The sequence below is a fragment of the Crocodylus porosus genome, unplaced genomic scaffold, assembly GCF_001723895.1.
Source record: "Crocodylus porosus isolate Cpor-Errol unplaced genomic scaffold, CroPor_comp1, whole genome shotgun sequence".
NCBI classification, from domain to species: domain Eukaryota; kingdom Metazoa; phylum Chordata; order Crocodylia; family Crocodylidae; genus Crocodylus; species Crocodylus porosus.
This window is the reverse complement of record NW_017728943.1, coordinates 55,167,376-55,174,245: the sequence shown is the minus strand read 5'-3', so window position 1 is coordinate 55,174,245 and position 6,870 is coordinate 55,167,376. Positions and strand designations below refer to the sequence as shown.

The 6,870-nt window shown below is 46.9% G+C and overlaps 1 protein-coding gene across 9 annotated transcripts in view; it reads left to right on the top strand.

The window, feature by feature from the left end:
- Positions 1-6,870, top strand: part of PPM1B (protein phosphatase, Mg2+/Mn2+ dependent 1B) — a 101,453-nt gene that overhangs the window by 1,096 nt on the left and 93,487 nt on the right. The gene's annotated exons all lie outside the window — the stretch shown is intronic.

Below are 6,870 nucleotides of genomic sequence, written 5' to 3'. Positions count from 1 at the left end.
GCCTCTGTGATGTGTGCTGCCTTGTATGGGGAGGTGGGGGGAGGCCTTTGACTGAGTCCCCCTCCCTCCCTGTAAGCACTCATATGGTCAACCCATAGGGAGTGTTTGCTGTGGGTGCTGGGTGGCCAGCAGGCAGTGGCCTGGTGTGTGTATTGCTGTGGGCTGCCATATCCCCTTGAGGTTCCTTCCAGCTGTGTTTCGCTATGGTTTCTGTGACTCTGGTGGGTGGAGGGGGGAAGGTACTGGCTGGCAGGGTCCGAATGTGCATGTTAGCATGCCTCTGAGGGTGGGTGCCATGTGCATGTTGGCTGGAGGAGGGAGAGATAAGGTGATGGGTGGGCCAGGCCTCTGTGTTGGTTAGGCAAGGCATTGGCAGATGTTAAAATGCAAGAAAGTAGCAGGAGGACAGGGCCTGGGAACACGTGTGTTGGCCAGTAGAGCTGGGGGTAAAGGTGGCTTCTGTGTGTATTAGGTAAGGTATGTTGAGTGGTGGGAAGGTACATGTATGTACATGCATTATTATTTGCAGGTGGGGGGCTGAAAGGACAGATGGACAGGGCCTGTGTGCTCACTTCTGCTTATTGACAGGTGGAGGAAGGTGGATGGTTTGTAGGCAAGGTCTGGGTGTGTGCTGGTGGGACTGTCAGAGGAGGGGATTTGATAGGTTTGTGTGTACTGGAAGGTCCAAGATCAGTGGGTGGGCTTGGCCCTGTGTGTGTTGTAAATAGGCATGAGGGGCAAATGAGACAGGTGTGTCTGCATTTGTGTGTATAAAGAAAGGAGGGATGATTGATGTTTACCAGGCAGAGCTTTCATATTGGTGTGTAGTGGAAGAAGGGAGACTAGCAGGTACACAAAGTCCATGTGTATATTGGTAGTGGACAGAGATGGTAGATAAGTAAAGTCTCTGTATTTTGGGAGGGAGAGCAGATGGGCAAGAACTCTACCACAAGTGGGGCATACAGGTGACGAATGGACAAAGCCTTAATGTGTATTTATATAATTAAAGGCAATGACATCAAGGTGTCTGTGTGGGTATTGGAAAGGATGAAGGGACAGCTGGACAAAGCTCTTTATATGTATTGGGCGGGTAAAGAAGATCTTTGTGTGTGTACTGGTAGAGGGAGAAAAAAGGTGATGTATGAGGGAAGGGTCTGTGTAAGAAGGTGGCAGGAGCAGGCCTGCATGTGTGTTTTGAAAAGAACATGTAGGTGGGTCTGCATGTACATTACCAGCGATGGGGTAGACAGCTGTATTTTCATTGTGATGTGATTGGCTGTGCATATGTGACAGTTTTTGGTGAGGTAGGTCTTTGTGTATTTTGGGGTGGTAGCAGGTAGATGGGGGTGGGCTGTAGGTTTCTTCTTGGTGCAAGATGTCAGGCATGTGGGGAAAGTGGTGTGTGTATGTGTGTGTCTTTACCCATGGGAGACAAGTGAGTCTATATTTTTTGGGTAGAGTAGTAGACCGGAGCATGGATTCATTGGGGAGGACAGATGGTGGGTGGGCAGACTTCAAATGAAAGGGAAGTGGCAAGTTGGTTGGCTTGCCTGTCTACATACTGGGGTGTGGATGGGAAGTAGTGGGAAGGGCCAGAAGATGTGGTGGGGATTATAGATGGATACGAGGCCATGAACTTGTTTTGTTGGGTGCTTGGTATGGGGTAGGGGTGTGTGTGTGTGTATTGTAGGGAGGCTGGAGGGAATGGTGGCTGTGTCCTTTGCATATATTGTGGGATATGATTGAGACAAAGGAGCATGTCTTTTCTGATTGGTGGGTGGAGGTGGGGGTGAAGTGGTTGGTAGCCAAGGTCCCTGTTACCCACCTGAGGGGAGCCCGAGTTTGTATTTTGAGGTGAGTGGGTGGGCAGACAGGCAAGCATGCCTGGACCTTTTTTGGGGCCAGGGAAGTGGAAGCTATGCCTTTGCATATACAAGGAAGTATGGTGGCAGTTTGAAGAGCTGTGTTGGGGAGAAGTGGTGGGCCAGTGGACTTTGTAGAAGGGAAGAGAGCTGGCTAGCTGCTAGGTCCATAGCTATATTTACAGCAGTAGGGGAAAAGGTGGCAGGAAGGAAAGTATGGGCTGGTGGTCGTGTATGTTGGGTAGAGATAGTGGACTTGTAGCAATACTGAGGTGCAGAAATAGGAATCTGCGACTTTCCTACACTCCAGCATACCCACAGACTGTTGAGTAGGGTTGTGTATCTTATGTGAATTGTGCAGAGGAACAGGTTACAGCCAGGCAGGGATCTTAGCCCTTATGTTCTGAGACTGTTTAGGGCAAAGTCTGCAGGAACCTGCAAATTGGCAGGTTCCTGTATTGAGAGGAGTGAGGGAGCAGCTGCATTGGGGACAACAGAAAGGGAGACTGGTGTCTTTGTTGTTTATGATGAAATGGTAAGTTTTATTGGGATGGCATGCAAGGAGTCTTTGGGTGTACATATTTTGGAGAGAGGGGGGAAATTAGGAGTTAGAGTGTGGTGAAGGTGTGGCAAAAGTGGGGAAATTGGTAAGGTCTGTGAACAGTGCATTATTGTGTAGAGCAGTGGGGGCCATCCTTTTCAGCAGTTGTGCCACAAATTTAGCTTTGCACTCCAGTCCTTTTCCCTTACCTGATCTGCTCTGCTTTTTGATTCTTGCCCTGTTTCCCTGCATGATTTGCTGCTCTGCTTTCTGCTTCCTGCCCTGCCACTATGCTGTCTGTCCCTTCCCAGGACGGATATGTGCCTCATACAGGGGCTGTCCATGCTACTTGTGACACCTGTGATGCCTTGGTCACACCAGTGTAGGGATTGGCTTGGAAAACCTTTTTGTTTTGATAGTAGAATGGGGCATAGGGCAATTGGGAAATTGTGTTGAGGAGGAGTGCATTTAGATGGGAGAAAATGTTTGGTTTGATTTCTCTTTAGTGTGGGGTAAGAGAAGAAGCTGCTCTGGAGATTTGAAGAGAGAATAAATATGAGAAACTGAGAGGGTTTATGTGTAGATTAAGGAAGGAGAGAAGAGTATGAGAAACTTAGAGGGGTGTATGTGTGTGTTGTGAAGAGTAGGAAGCTGTGTGTGGGGTGAGAAGGGGTGAAAGTCTAGAAGTTTCAAGGCTGCTTGTGTATTGGGGTAGAAAAATGCTAGGAGGGTGGTGTCTGTGGTGACGGGGAACCTGGGAAGCCTGCATTGGGTGCTATTGGGGAAGGAGAGCTCTGGTCTTTATAGATAAGGAGTGTTTTTATTGGGAGGAGAGTGAAGTAGGGAGGGAGACTCTTGGGGCAGGAATCAGGAGTTCTGTGCATGTTATGAACAGGGATCAGGGGTATGCCCAGGAGGTTATATTAGGTAGGCTGTAAGGCTTCTATGACCTTAACTGCACTAAAGAGAATACTGTGTTTTAACTTGCGATAGCCAATATAAGGTCAAGTCTTAGTGAAGGCAAGTCAGCTTATAGCCTTTACATGGTAGCAAGTCAAAGTAGATTAAGAAAAATTCCCCTACATTTTTTTTTACGTTAGTTTAATTGCCAGTTAAATCTGGCTAGTTAAACAAATGATTTATGAACACTAGTTTGGACACAGGGTGTTAAGTACCTCTAGTTGGTGATAATTAACTTGAAGTCTAGCATAGATAACCTTAGTAGACATGTGTTATGAGTGCAGGAGCTAGGCTGCCTCTCTACATGTACATTGTGTACAAGTGACAGTTCACATATTTTGGAGTGGGTATAGGCCAGGAACCTGAGGATGCTTGTTTATTTCTTGTGGGATGGAGGTGGGGAAAGTGTGCATGTGCAGGTGTTACAAGCTTATATTAAGGGCAGGGGTGGCAAAATGCGGCCCTCCAGGCCATTCTATCTGGCCTACGGAGCCCTTAAAAAATTTAGAAAATGAGTATTTATCTGCTGTCTGCCTGTCATGCAGGCCTTGATGGCTTGCCAAAACTCAGTAAGCAGCCCTGCACCTGAAATAATTGCCCACCTGTGTGTTAGGGGATGGGAGTTGTGTGCTGTGTGGCAGTGGATGCATTGGCCCCCATATATTGGGGAGATGGGTGTAGTTTAGGTCTGTTTGTTGAGGAGAGTTAGTTGTGTTTTTGGCTATAGAAAATGTAACAAGGGTAGAGAAATGTGGTGCCTTGTATGTGGTTAGGTGCAAGTGGCTGAGAGAATATGGTGGCCAAGAGTGTTGGGTGTTTTGTGTGCATGTTATGTAGTCTTCCTGTAGAGCTCAGTGATGGAAAAAGATAGCAAGCCTGTATGCGTTTAGAGCATAAGCTTGTAAGCCTTACTTTTTTTTAAGTTGAGTGTTGGTGAGGTTAAGGGGCTTACGTGGGGAGTGAAAGGAGCCGAGGGGTATAAATTGGTGCGGTTAAGGAAGCTGGACATCTGATGAATGGAATGGGAGAGCTGACAAGTTGGGTTTGGAGGCATGCATGCATATTAAAGTGAGAAATATAATTGTAGTGGTTGGGATGGGAAGTTGAAGGTCGTGAGTATGTACTGTAGTGGTGGAGGAGAATGAGTCTAGTTGTGCAGAAAGGTAAAGGGCTTGCTGACATAATGATACTGGTGGATCTCCAATATCTCTGAGCTTTACATGAAGTGGATGAGTGATTTTGGTGGTGAAGGAGAGGGTGTTTGTTTGTGTGGTCTTAGACCTGGGAGGAGCTGGAAGCATATTTGGTGAGGGGGGAGGGAAAGTATAGGAGTTCAGAGTCCTGATTCAGGAGGAATTAGGGTTGTAGAACTGAAATCTTGGGTCTGCATATAAGTTATGTGGGGTTGGGCAACCAGCAGCTGGGTATGTAGCTGGGGGGATGTGGGAGTCATGTATGTGTGGCAGGGGTAGAATTGGAAGGCTTATGTTTAGTGGAATATGGTGGCGGGAAGGAAGGGGGAGACTAGTGAGCTGGAAAGCACTGCTACGTTTGGTGAATATGAGAAGCTTTGTAGGATTCTAGGGGCTTAAAATGGCATTTGGAAGTTAAGAATTGCCATTCAGAAGTTAAGATTGTGAAACCTTAATTTATTCCCTTTATATCTATGCATTATGAAGTAGTGTTTATGTGACCACATACTGATTCTTTTGTGGGACCATTGCCTCAATTAGTGTATCAACTTGACCTCTGTTGAGTGTTCATTAGGATTATGTAGGACTTCTTCACCAGTTGCATAGTTTGGAAGTTTTATAGCAAAAACAACAGGGAATTGAAGGAAGAGAAGAGTCCCAAGCACCTGCAACCTTAATTTTAACATTTTTGAACTTTAGAGTCTTTGACTTCGCAAACTTTAAAGCATTTCTTTAATATCTTGTGTATGTGTAATTTTTTTTCTAAAGAAGCAAGCTGAACATGGAAACTTGTATGGTAGGATCAGCAGGGTCGGAACTTTTAGAATTTCTTGTATAGATCCTCTGCTAGAACAAAGTAACTGATAACTGTAATAGGCTGTTATTCTTCATATAAAGCTTTAAGTGGGGAGGGGGCACTTTTTCAGGTTTTTGCTATCAGCAGAGGAATGGTGGGAGTTAGGAATACAGCCCAGGGTCCCAACCCTAGAGTGGGGTATGCCTTAGTGCAGTGGCTTTCAAACTTCCTAAAGTCATGAAACCTTTTCATACGGCTTCTTTTGCTGTGGAACCCCTACCTCTGGCTCTGTAGACTGTGAGCTGATGTGGATGCAGGTGCTCTGGCCCAGCAATGATAGTGTATTACCTTCCTGCTCACTCTGCCGTTACCCCAGTCTCTTTGTGGAACCCTTGATGACCTGTCATGGAACCCCAGAATACAGTTTGAAAATGGCTTCTCCAGTGCAAGGGTGGTCAGCTGGAGGCATGCGTGCTACAAATGCCATGGGCAGCCTGTATGGTATGTAGAGAGGACATACAACACAGTGGCAGACAGGGTAGGGAGCAGAGTGTAGAGCAGCAAAGGGGGATAGGAGCCCCAAACCTTGAAAGTGTCACTAACTTGTGGTCCCCCTGCCAAAAAGATTGGTCTTCACTGTTGTCATGGACACAGCCATTTGTCCACTTTTGCCAATCTTTTCTGTCCTAGTCCTTGTTCATCTGGAGCAAAGTCTTGCTCCTTCTTGTAATCTAATTTTGTTCTTTAGCAAGTCTCTTGTCTTCCCCTTCTCTTCCCTTCTTCCCAGATCCTGCTGCCTATTTCTTTATCCACCATGAACTCAAGTTGCTCTTTGCATTTCATGTCCCAACTGGTTCTCAGGTTTGCAGCCTGGTCAGTTCCAATTTTGTTGGATCCCTCAGATCTGGCACCTGTGCCCTGTAGTCAGATTGGGTTGCCTGCCTGGCAGTGGGTGACATGGAATCTAAGAGAATATGGCTCTCTGATCAGTTTTGATATTCTGTTCTAGCTAAACCTCAATTTCCAGGTAAGTCCTACTGACCTGTGGATTGGAGCATGGTCAGTGTGAACAAACTTTTTGGGAACTTTTGGTGTAAAGCTCCGAGCAGGTCTTTACTGAGAAGGTACAAAATGTAATTAGAGGTGTACCAGTCCATATCACATTGGCACCAATAAAAGAAAAATTGACATTATCGGCAATCAGCTTTTTTTGGCTGATGTGGCTGATATGTTGCAGATAAATGCCGCATGCATGAGCACATCCAGGAGTGCAGCCCAGCATCTTGAAGAGTAGTGTCCAGCTGGTAAGTCTATTGAGAGGGAAAGGGGCATGGGGGTGGGGTAGTGAGGGAGGAAGTGGGGCTAGGGCTGGGGCAGGCACTGCCCAGCCAGGGCAGGGCATGGGACAGAGTTGGCAGCTTGTCCAGGATAAGTGGGGCAGGGAGGATGCCTCCCACTGCTGCACACACCTCTAGGGTAGGTGCTGGGGACATGTGCCCCCTGGATCTGTGCACAGGG